Raw genomic sequence first — 12,249 nt, 5'->3', positions numbered from 1 at the left:
CATACTGCTGGTGTCCTTTAGGAGGGGAGCTGTTCTGAGACCATACTGCTGGTGTCCTTTAGGAGGGGAGCTGTTCTGAGATCATACTGCTGGTGTCCTTTAGGAGGGGAGCTGTTCTGATACCATACTGCTGGTGTCCTTTAGGAGGGGAGCTGTTCTGAGACCATACTGCTGGTGTCCTTTAGGAGGGGAGCTGTTCTGAGACCATACTGCTGGTGTCCTTTACAAAGGAGGGGAGCTGTTCTGAGACCATACTGCTGGTGTCCTTTAGGAGGGGAGCTGTTCTGAGACCATACTGCTGGTGTCCTTTAGGAGGGGAGCTGGTCTGAGACCATACTGCTGGTGTCCTTTAGGAGGGGAGCTGTTCTGAGATCATACTGCTGGTGTCCTTTAGGAGGGGAGCTGTTCTGAGACCATACTGCTGGTGTCCTTTAGGAGGGGAGCTGTTCTGAGACCATACTGCTGGTGTCCTTTAGGAGGGGAGCTGTTCTGAGATCATACTGCTGGTGTCCTTTAGGAGGGGAGCTGTTCTGAGACCATACTGCTGGTGTCCTTTAGGAGGGAGCTGTTCTGAGACCATACTGCTGGTGTCCTTTAGGAGGGGAGCTGTTCTGAGACCATACTGCTGGTGTCCTTTAGGAGGGGAGCTGTTCTGAGACCATACTGCTGGTGTCCTTTACAAAGGAGGGGAGCTGTTCTGAGACCATACTGCTGGTGTCCTTTACAAAGGAGGGGAGCTGTTCTGAGACCATACTGCTGGTGTCCTTTAGGAGGGGAGCTGCTCTGAGACCATACTGCTGGTGTCCTTTACAAAGGAGGGGAGCTGTTCTGATACCATACTGCTGGTGTCCTTTAGGAGGGGAGCTGTTCTGAGACCATACTGCTGGTGTCCTTTACAAAGGAGGGGATCTGTTCTGAGACCATACTGCTGGTGTCCTTTAGGAGGGGAGCTGTTCTGAGACCAGACTGCTGGTGTCCTTTAGGAGGGGAGCTGCTCTGAGAACAGACTGCTGGTGTCCTTTAGGAGGGGAGCTGTTCTGATACCATACTGCTGGTGTCCTTTAGGAGGGGAGCTGTTCTGAGACCATACTGCTGGTGTCCTTTAGGAGGGGAGCTGTTCTGAGACCATACTGCTGGTGTCCTTTAGGAGGGGAGCTGGTCTGAGACCATACTGCTGGTGTCCTTTAGGAGGGGAGCTGTTCTGAGATCATACTGCTGGTGTCCTTTAGGAGGGGAGCTGTTCTGAGACCATACTGCTGGTGTCCTTTAGGAGGGGAGCTGTTCTGAGACCATACTGCTGGTGTCCTTTAGGAGGGGAGCTGTTCTGAGATCATACTGCTGGTGTCCTTTAGGAGGGGAGCTGTTCTGATACCATACTGCTGGTGTCCTTTAGGAGGGGAGCTGTTCTGAGACCATACTGCTGGTGTCCTTTAGGAGGGGAGCTGTTCTGAGACCATACTGCTGGTGTCCTTTACAAAGGAGGGGAGCTGTTCTGAGACCATACTGCTGGTGTCCTTTAGGAGGGGAGCTGTTCTGAGACCATACTGCTGGTGTCCTTTAGGAGGGGAGCTGGTCTGAGACCATACTGCTGGTGTCCTTTAGGAGGGGAGCTGTTCTGAGACCATACTGCTGGTGTCCTTTAGGAGGGGAGCTGTTCTGAGACCATACTGCTGGTGTCCTTTAGGAGGGGAGCTGTTCTGAGACCATACTGCTGGTGTCCTTTAGGAGGGGAGCTGATGATAGAGGGGCCTGTTACTGCATCAATGATAGAAGGCCGTTACTGCATCAATGATCGAGGGGCCGTTACTGCACCAATGATAGAGGGGCCGTTACTGCACCAATGATAGAGGGGCCGTTACTGCACCAATGATAGAGGGGCGTTACTGCATCAATGATCGAGGGGCCGTTACTGCACCAATGATAGAGGGGCCGTTACTGCACCAATGATAGAGGGGCCGTTACTGCATCAATGATAGAGGGGCCGTTACTGCACCAATGCCAACTACAATAGGAGCTGTTACTGCACCAATGCCCGCTACAATAGGGCGCCCTGGAGGTTTTGTAACATTCTTGATTAATTTCGTCTAAGTATAAAAAGTGGCAATTTTAGGGTGTTAAATAGCCAAAAAGTCATGTTATTTTGGGGTGATTTGACCAGAACTTAAAAACCCATCTAGGACAGTAAAGATCGTCTTCTGAAATTGGGCAGTGGGGCCACTTCTGAGTTGTGTTATAGCCTGAATTCAAAATGGATTAAGTCTGTTCTTTTTCTCACCCATCTACTCAAAATATGTTTAAAAAATATTTGCAAATGTTTTAAAAATGTAATACAGAAACATCTACTTGACATAAGTATTCACACCCCTGAGTCAATACATGTTAGAATCACCTTTGGAAAGGATTACAGCTGTGAGTCTTTCTGGGTAAGTCTTTAAGAGTTTGCACACCTGGATTGTACAATATTTACAGATTATTCTTTTTAAAAAAATGTCAAGCTCTGTCAAGTTGGTTGTTGATCATTGTTAGACAACCATTTTCAAGGTCTTGCCATAGAGTTTCAAGACAATTTAATGTTGAAACTGTAACTAGAACACTCAGGAATATTCAGTGTTGTCTTGGTAAGCAACTCCAGCGTATATTTGGCCTTGTGTTTTAGGTTATTATCCTGATTGAAAGGGGAATTTGTCTCCCAGTGTCTGTTGGAAAGCAGACTGAACCAGGTTATCTCTAGGATTTTTGCTGTGCTTAGCTCCATTCCATTTATTTTTACCCTAAAAAAACTATGTAGTCCTTGCCGATGGCAATTATACCCATAACATGATGCAGCCACCATCATGCGGAGAGTGGTACTCAGTAATGTGTTGTATTGGTTTTTCCCCAAACATAACACTTTGTATTCAGGAAATAAAATGTATTTCTTTGCCACATTTTTTTGCAGTTTTACTTTAGTGCCTTATTGCAAACAGAATGCATCTTTTGGAATATTTGTATTCTGTACAGGCTTCCTTCTTTTCACTGTCCTTTAGGTTAGTATTGTGGAGTAACTACCATGTTGTTGATCCATCCTCAGTGTTCTCCTATCACAGCCATTAAACTCTGTAACGGTTTTTAAATCACCATTGGCCTCATGGTGAAATCCCTGAGTGGTTTCCTTCCTCTCCAGCAACTGAGTTAGGAAGGGCGCCTGTATCTTTATAGTAACTGGATGTATTAATACACCATCCAAAGTGTATTGTTTGGGGTACAGACATGAGGTAGTCATTCAAAAATCATATTAACACTTTTATTCCACACAGAGTTTTTCCATGCAACTTATTATGTGACTTGTTAAGCACATTTTTACTCCTGAACATATTTAAGCTTGCCATATTGACTCAAAACATTTCAGCTATTACATTTGTATTAATTTGTCTCTAAAAACACAATTCTACTTGGATGTTATGGCATATGATGTGTAGGTCAGTTACACACATCTCAATCCATTTTAAATTCAGGCTGTAACACAACAAAATGTGAAAGGAATCAAGGAGTGTGACAACTTTTGAAGCAACCTTTCTCTCCTTTCTGGTCCAGTAACATTAACCTTTCTCTCCTTTCTGGTCCAGTAACATTAACCTTTCTCTCCTTTCTGGTCCAGTAACATTAACCTTTCTCTCCTTTCTGGTCCAGTAACATTAACCTTTCTCTCCTTTCTGGTCCAGTAACATTAACCTTTCTCTCCTTTCTGGTCCAGTAACATTAACCTTTCTCTCCTTTCTGGTCCAGTAACATTAACCTTTCTCTCCTTTCTGGTCCAGTAACATTAACCTTTCTCTCCTTTCTGGTCCAGTAACATTAACCTTTCTCTCCTCTCTGGTCCAGTAACATTGCCTTCAGCAACCTTTCTCTCCTTTCTGGTCCAGTAACATTGCCTCCAGCAACCTTTCTCTCTTCTCTGGTCCAGTAAAATTGCCTTCAGCAACCTTTCTCTCCTCTCTGGTCCAGTAACATTGCCTTCAGCAACCTTTCTCTCCTCTCTGGTCCAGTAACATTGCCTTCAGCAACCTTTCTCTCCTTTCTGGTCCAGTAACATTGCCTTCAGCAACCTTTCTCTCCTCTCTGGTCCAGTAACATTGCCTTCAGCAACCTTTCTCTCCTCTCTGGTCCAGTAACATTGCCTTCAGCAACCTTTCTCTCCTTTCTGGTCCAGTAACATTAACCTTTCTCTCCTTTCTGGTCCAGTAACATTAACCTTTCTCTCCTCTCTGGTCCAGTAACATTGCCTTCAGCAACCTTTCTCTCCTTTCTGGTCCAGTAACATTGCCTCCAGCAACCTTTCTCTCTTCTCTGGTCCAGTAAAATTGCCTTCAGCAACCTTTCTCTCCTCTCTGGTCCAGTAACATTGCCTTCAGCAACCTTTCTCTCCTTTCTGGTCCAGTAACATTGCCTTCAGCAACCTTTCTCTCCTCTCTGGTCCAGTAACATTGCCTTCAGCAACCTTTCTCTCCTTTCTGGTCCAGTAACATTGCCTTCAGCAACCTTTCTCTCCTTTCTGGTCCAGTAACATTGCCTTCAGCAACCTTTCTCTCCTTTCTGGTCCAGTAACATTGCCTTCAGCAACCTTTCTCTCCTCTCTGGTCCAGTAACATTGCCTTCAGCAACCTTTCTCTCCTTTCTGGTCCAGTAACATTAACCTTTCTCTCCTTTCTGGTCCAGTAACATTGCCTTCAGCAACCTTTCTCTCCTTTCTGGTCCAGTAACATTAACCTTTCTCTCCTCTCTGGTCCAGTAACATTGCCTTCAGCAACCTTTCTCTCCTTTCTGGTCCAGTAACATTGCCTCCAGCAACCTTTCTCTCTTCTCTGGTCCAGTAAAATTGCCTTCAGCAACCTTTCTCTCCTCTCTGGTCCAGTAACATTGCCTTCAGCAACCTTTCTCTCCTTTCTGGTCCAGTAACATTGCCTTCAGCAACCTTTCTCTCCTCTCTGGTCCAGTAACATTGCCTTCAGCAACCTTTCCCTCTCTGGTCCAGTAACATTGCCTTCAGCAACCTTTCTCTCCTTTCTGGTCCAGTAACATTGCCTTCAGCAACCTTTCTCTCCTCTCTGGTCCAGTAACATTGCCTTCAGCAACCTTTCTCTCCTCTCTGGTCCAGTAACATTGCCTTCAGCAACCTTTCTCTCCTTTCTGGTCCAGTAACATTGCCTTCAGCAACCTTTCTCTCCTTTCTGGTCCAGTAACATTGCCTTCAGCAACCTTTCTCTCCTCTCTGGTCCAGTAACATTGCCTTCAGCAACCTTTCTCTCCTTTCTGGTCCAGTAACATTGCCTTCAGCAACCTTTCTCTCCTTTCTGGTCCAGTAACATTAACCTTTCTCTCCTTTCTGGTCCAGTAACATTGCCTTCAGCAACCTTTATCTCCTCTCTGGTCCAGTAACATTGACCTTTCTCTCCTCTCTGGTCCAGTAACATTGCCTTCAGCAACCTTTCTCTCCTCTCTGGTCCAGTAACATTGCCTTCAGCAACCTTTCTCTCCTTTCTGGTCCAGTAACATTAACCTTTCTCTCCTTTCTGGTCCAGTAACATTAACCTTTCTCTCCTTTCTGGTCCAGTAACATTAACCTTTCTCTCCTCTCTGGTCCAGTAACATTGCCTTCAGCAACCTTTCTCTCCTTTCTGGTCCAGTAACATTAACCTTTCTCTCCTTTCTGGTCCAGTAACATTAACCTTTCTCTCCTTTCTGGTCCAGTAACATTAACCTTTCTCTCCTTTCTGGTCCAGTAACATTAACCTTTCTCTCCTCTCTGGTCCAGTAACATTGCCTTCAGTTAGAAATAAATCTTAATTTTACAATGACATTTTTGTGATTTAGCAGATGTTCATAATAACCAGAGTGACTTACAGTAGTGAGGGCATTAATGTTCATACTGGTCCCCTGTGGGAATCGAACTCTCAACACTTGTGTTGCAAATTGCTAAGCTCTACCAACTGAGCCGTACAGGACCCCCAATTACTATGGAGATAAATATGTAGCCTAGTAACTGGTTATGAGGCTATCTTATTGGTTTTTGATAGAGGCTTCTTGAAAGGTAAGCCTACCTATTAGGAACTTGGTCCACCAGTGACTTATGTCTCTCTAGGCTTGTTGGTAGTCCATCACAGGGAGTCTCTCCCTGTATGAGAACTATAATGTACAGTGCTTTCGGAAAGTATTCAGGTCCCTTGACCTTTTCCACATGTTGTTATGTTACAGCCTTATTCTAAAACGGATTAAATTAAAATAAATTCCACGTCAATCTACACACAATACCACATAATGACAAAGCGAAAACAGGTTTTTAGAGATTTCAGATTTCATTTATTAAGTATTCAGACCCTTTGCTATGAGACTCGAAATTGAGCTCAGGTGCATCCTGTTTCCGTTGATCATCCTTGAGATGTTTCTACAACTTGATTGGAGTCCACCTGTGGTAAATTCCATTGATTGGACATGATTTGGAAAGGCACACACCTGTCTACGTAAGGTCACACAGTTGACAGTGCACATCAGAGCAAAAACCAAACCATGAGGTTGAAGGAATTGTCCGTAGAGCTCTGAGACAGTATTGTGTCGAGGCACAGATCAGGGGAAGGGGACCAAACAATGTCTGCAGCATTGAAGGTCCCCAAGAACATAGTGGCCTCCATCATTCTGCAGTATTGAAGTTCCCCAAGAACACAGTGGCCTCCATCATTCTTAAATGGAAGAAGTTTGGATCCACCAAGACTCTTCCTAGAGCTGGCCGCCCGACCAAACTGAGCAATTGGGGGAAAAGTATGTTTTTACCTGCTATGTTTACACTATCTGTATGAATATTGATAGCTACTAATCCTGTGCTTCTGTAAAGGGATTATTCTCCTCTAGCTCCCTGCAGCTGGTCTGGGTGTATAGCCAAGGACATGGTGTGACCCGAGATGGAGAGAGCCTGGAGGAGTAGAACAAACCCCTATTTGTTCCTAATCATTTTTGCTTCTGAGAAACAGGGAGGGGTAAACAACACCTGGTGCACATAACCACAAGATGAACCCAAGGTGGCTTATGATGCCCTGATCTGCATAGGAGGGGCCCCTGAGGACCTGGGTTAACCGTGCACAGGGGCCCCTGAGGACCTGGGTTAACCGTGCACAGGGGCCCCTGAGGACCTGGGTTAACCGTGCACAGGGGCCCCTGAGGACCTGGGTTAACCGTGCACAGGGGCCCCTGAGGACCTGGGTTAACCGTGCACAGGGGCTCCTGAGGACCTGGGTTAACCGTGCACAGGGGCCCCTGAGGACCTGGGTAAACCGTGCACAGGGGCCCCTGAGGACCTGGGTAAACCGTGCACTGGGGCCCCTGAGGACCTGGGTTAACCGTGCACTGGGGCCCCTGAGGACCTGGGTTAACTGTGCACTGGGGCCCCTGAGGACCTGGGTTAACCGTGCACAGGGGCCCCTGAGGACCTGGGTTAACCGTGCACAGGGGCCCCTGAGGACCTGGGTTAACCGTGCACTGGGGCCCCTGAGGACCTGGGTTAACTGTGCACTGGGGCCCCTGAGGACCTGGGTTAACCGTGCACTGGGGCCCCTGAGGACCTGGGTTAACTGTGCACTGGGGCCCCTGAGGACCTGGGTTAACCGTGCACTGGGGCCCCTGAGGACCTGGGTTAACCGTGCACTGGGGCCCCTGAGGACCTGGGTTAACTGTGCACTGGGGCCCCTGAGGACCTGGGTTAACCGTGCACAGGGGCCCCTGAGGACCTGGGTTAACCGTGCACAGGGGCCCCTGAGGACCTGGGTTAACCGTGCACAGGGGCCCCTGAGGACCTGGGTTAACTGTGCACTGGGGCCCCTGAGGACCTGGGTTAACCGTGCACAGGGGCCCATGAGGAACCTGGGGTAACCGTGCACAGGGGCCACCAAGTGGCTCAAGGAAACCCACCCTCCACTGAAGGAGAAGCCCGAACTGAGACAGATATATAGGGTGAGTTCCAAGCGAACTGCAGACCTGCCAACATGCAGGTATTTTGCATACCAACTACTCAATTCTCTGTCCATGTACACAGGTACGAGATCAAAGTTAAAAGTATGCAGAAATAAATAGGGATTTAAAAAATAAATAATTAAAAACATTTTAATAAAAAATTATTCCACTGAGTAAACCTACCATCCCGATTCTCGAGCTGCAACACACAGACATATACAGAGTTTGTGTCAACAGACATGGAGATGAATATCATCATTATCATTGGACGTAGCTACCCGGTGTCTGCTCCTCCTGTTGTGATGCTGAGTTTGCCGACTGTCAGCTGTACATAAACACATGGACAAATCCCGTTTCGACTCCGTGTGTTGGGGAAAGGTTAACACTAATTGTTTCAAGCTAATGTTAGCGAACATAAGATGGACATTCAGTGGGCTCTAAAGTGCCAGCAGTTCACTCGCAATTGCTAGTGAAAGAAATGAAATGCAAATATGAAAAATAACTGGTCGCATTTGTGCGAGTGTGATTTACATTTAATTCTGCGTCCCATTAGTTGTATTTTCCATGTAACAATACGAGGATCATGCCACCTGAAACTGTAATTATGATCCACGTCAAAAGCATTACAAAAGTAAAATGATAAATGAACATCTTGACATTAAATGGAGTCGGGAGTTTAGAAGACTGCGCGACGAAGAGTGAATGAGTGTCCGGTATTAGCTAGACTCAATGCTTCTAAAATGCCTTCTCACTAGATTTGCGAGTTGAATCTCCAATTTGCCGCGTGCCTCTGGTACTCTAAAAAGTTGGACAGGGTTGGCAGGTCTGGAACTGCCATTAACGTTAACATCCAAACCTGTGTGAACCGGATGAACATCCAAACCTGTGTGGACTAAAAACGCTATAGAAACGAAGAGAATGCATTACAATGATATACTGTACACACAGTTGAAGTCAGAAGTTTACATACACTTAGGTTGGAGTCATTAAAACTCGTTTTTCAACCACTCCACACATTTCTTGTTAACAAACTATAGTTTTGGCAAGTCGGTTAGGACATTTACTTTGTGCATGACACAAGTAATTTTTCCAACAATAGTTTACAGACAGATTATTTCACTTATAATTCACTGTATCACAATTCCAGTGGGTCAGAAGTTTACATACACTAAGTTGACTGTGCCTTTTAAACAGCTTGGAAAATTCCAGAAAATGATGTCATGGCTTTAGAAGCTTCTGATAGGCTAATTGACATCATTTGAGTCAATTGGAGGTGTACCTGTGGATGTATTTCAAGGCCTACCTTCAAACTCAGTGCCTCTTTGCTTGACATCATGGGAAATTCAAAAGAAATCAGCCAAGACCTTAGAAAAAAATTGTAGACCTCCACAAGTCTGGTTCATCCTTGGGAGCAATTTCCAAATGCCTGAAGGTACCACGTTCATCTGTACAAACAATAGTACGCAAATATAAACACCATGGGACCACACAGCCGTCATACCGCTCAGGAAGGAGACACGTTCTGTCTCCTAGAGATGAACGTACTTTGGTGCGAAAAGTGCAAATCCATCCCAGAACAACAGCAAATTACCTTCTGAAGATGCTGGAGGAAACAGGTCCAAAAGTATCTATATCTACAGTAAAACGAGTCCTATATCAACATAACCTGAAAGGCCGCTCAGCAAGGAAGAAGCCACTGCTCCAAAACCGCCATAAAATAGCCAGAGCCAAAGAACACCATCCCAACCGTGAAGCACGGGGGTGGCAGTATCATGTTGTGGGGGTGCTTTGCTGCAGGAGGGACTGGTGCACTTCACAAAATAGATGGTGACATGAGGGAGGGAAATTATGTGTATATATATATTGAAGCAACATCTCAAGACATCAGTTAAAGCTTGGTCGCGAATGGGTCTTCCAAATGGACAATGACTACTGGACGAATGAAAAATAATGACATGATATGGGACAATTAGTTGAAGGAGATTCTAAAAGTATGAAGGATGACATGATTTGCGCCTGAAAGAAATCTAAAACTACTCTGGAAGTGGAACGCGCAAAACGAGATAATAATGTCGAGAGTATCGGTTTGCCTAAAATATCATTATTTGGGCTATACCGTTGCATGATGAGCGAGGAAGAGGGCTGGTAAAACGAATACATGGAAAAGAAGAAACAGCACTGGGCCTGGCAGTGGAAGTATCCGGAAGAGAAATTGATTTTTTGATTATTAACGAGACGAGGACGTGAAGCTGAAAGCTGAAGACGGATATCTTACTAACTAGGCTTGCGTGTGGAGTTCCATTTTACAATCAATTGGATTGATTAAGTGAAGTTTAGGAAACGCAAAAAGCGTGTGGGTGTTAATACAATTATTGTTGTATCTCAGTAGACTCTTTTAGACCTTCCTAAATTTGATAAGATCTACAATTGCTGTAGACTGAAGTTTTACAAAAACTATAACTAAGCTACTGACTGAAGGAGTTGATTTCCAACAATACCATTTTCTGTCTGCCTGCTAGTTGTAGCAGTATTGTAACCGCGATCCTTTGCTTCACAGCACTACTGGTAAAGACTTTAGAATTCTAAGTTTTAACCTCTTGGAGTGTAGGGGGCAGTATTTTGATGTTTGGATGAAAAACCTACCCATATTAAACGGCCTATTTCTCAGGCCCAGAATCTAGAATATTGCATATAATTGTCAGATTAGGATAGAAAACACTATAAAGTTTCCAAAATTGTCAAAAATATTGTCTGTGAGTATAACAGAACTGATATTGCAGGCGAAAACCTGAGGAAAATCAAACCAGGAAGTGGCCTCTATTTTGAAAGCTCCATGTTCTATAGCCTGCCTTCGCTCCATTTAAAGGGATATCAACCAGATTCCTTTTCCTATGGCTTCCCCATGGTGTGAACAGTCTTTAGACATAGTTTCAGGCTTTTATTTTGAAAAATGAGCGAGAAAGATCACATCCTGTCATTGTATGGCTGGGTGCCAGCAGCGTTTTGTATGTGCAACAGCTTGGAGCAGCCATTTTCTCTCTCTCTCCTATTGAAGAAGCTACAGACCCAGTTGATATATTATTGATTATATATTGTAAAAACAACCTGAGGATTGATTATAAAAAACGTTTGAAATGTTTCTACGAACATTACGGATACTATTTGGAATTTTCGTCTGTGATGTCGTGACCGCTCGAGCCTGTGGATTTCTGAACATAACACGCCAACCAAATGGAGCTATTTATTTATTATTTTAATTTATTTATTAAATTATATTTATAAAAAAATAATCTTTATGGAACAAAGGGAACATTTATTGTGTAACTGGGAGTCTCGTGAGTGCAAACATCCTAAGTTCATCAAAGGTAAGCATTTTAATCTATTGCTTTTCTGACTTTTGTGACCAATCTACTTGGCTGCTAGCTGTTTGTAATATTTTGTCTACTGAGAGAGATGTTCTAAACGCTTGTTATGCTTTTGCTGAAAGGTTGTATTGAAATCTGACATGCCAGGTGGATTAACAACAAGCTAAACTGTGTTTTGATATATTGCACTTGTGATTGCTTGTGATTGCATGAAAATTAAATATGTTTAGTAATTTCATTTGAATTTGGCGCTCTGCAATTCAGCGGTGGTTGACGAAAATGATCCCGTTAACGGGATGGGTGCATCAAGAATGAAAAGTTAATGCTTTGAGCCTTGTGTAGAGAAGGCCTGTGTACAAGATGTGAAAAGGTCTTCTTGATGTAACTGATTCCTGCTTTTCAAGTGAGTTGACACGTGTAGTAAGAATAACACACCCCTGAGGGGCCCTAATGTTGAACATGTGTTGTTTGCCTACTCTTACCACCTGGGCGCGGCCCGTCAGGAAGTCCAGGATCCAGTTGCAGAGGGAGGTGTTTAGTCCCAGGGTCCTTAGCTTTGTGATGAGCTTCGTGGGCACTATGGTGTTCCTTAGTCCCTCCTGTACTCTCTGTTCACCCACGACTGCGTGGCCAAACACTACTCCAACACTATCATTAGATGTCAATGATAAATCACATCATCTATTACTCTGATATTTTTGAGTCATACTGAGGACAGTTATTATAGGAAACTAAAACTGAAACTCATCTTGAAAAAACTATGTAGTAAACTGAAATAAAATAATTAACAAACCTGTTTGAAAAATTAAAACTATACTGAAACTATTATCTTTGAATCCAAATTAAATAAAAATCATCATGAATTATATTAAGTTTTAGATTTTCTTCTCAAAATTACGGCCAAACA

This window comes from Oncorhynchus nerka, linkage group LG9a (assembly GCF_034236695.1).
Source record: "Oncorhynchus nerka isolate Pitt River linkage group LG9a, Oner_Uvic_2.0, whole genome shotgun sequence".
Taxonomy (NCBI): Eukaryota; Metazoa; Chordata; class Actinopteri; order Salmoniformes; family Salmonidae; genus Oncorhynchus; species Oncorhynchus nerka.
This window is presented reverse-complemented; position numbering follows the sequence as displayed.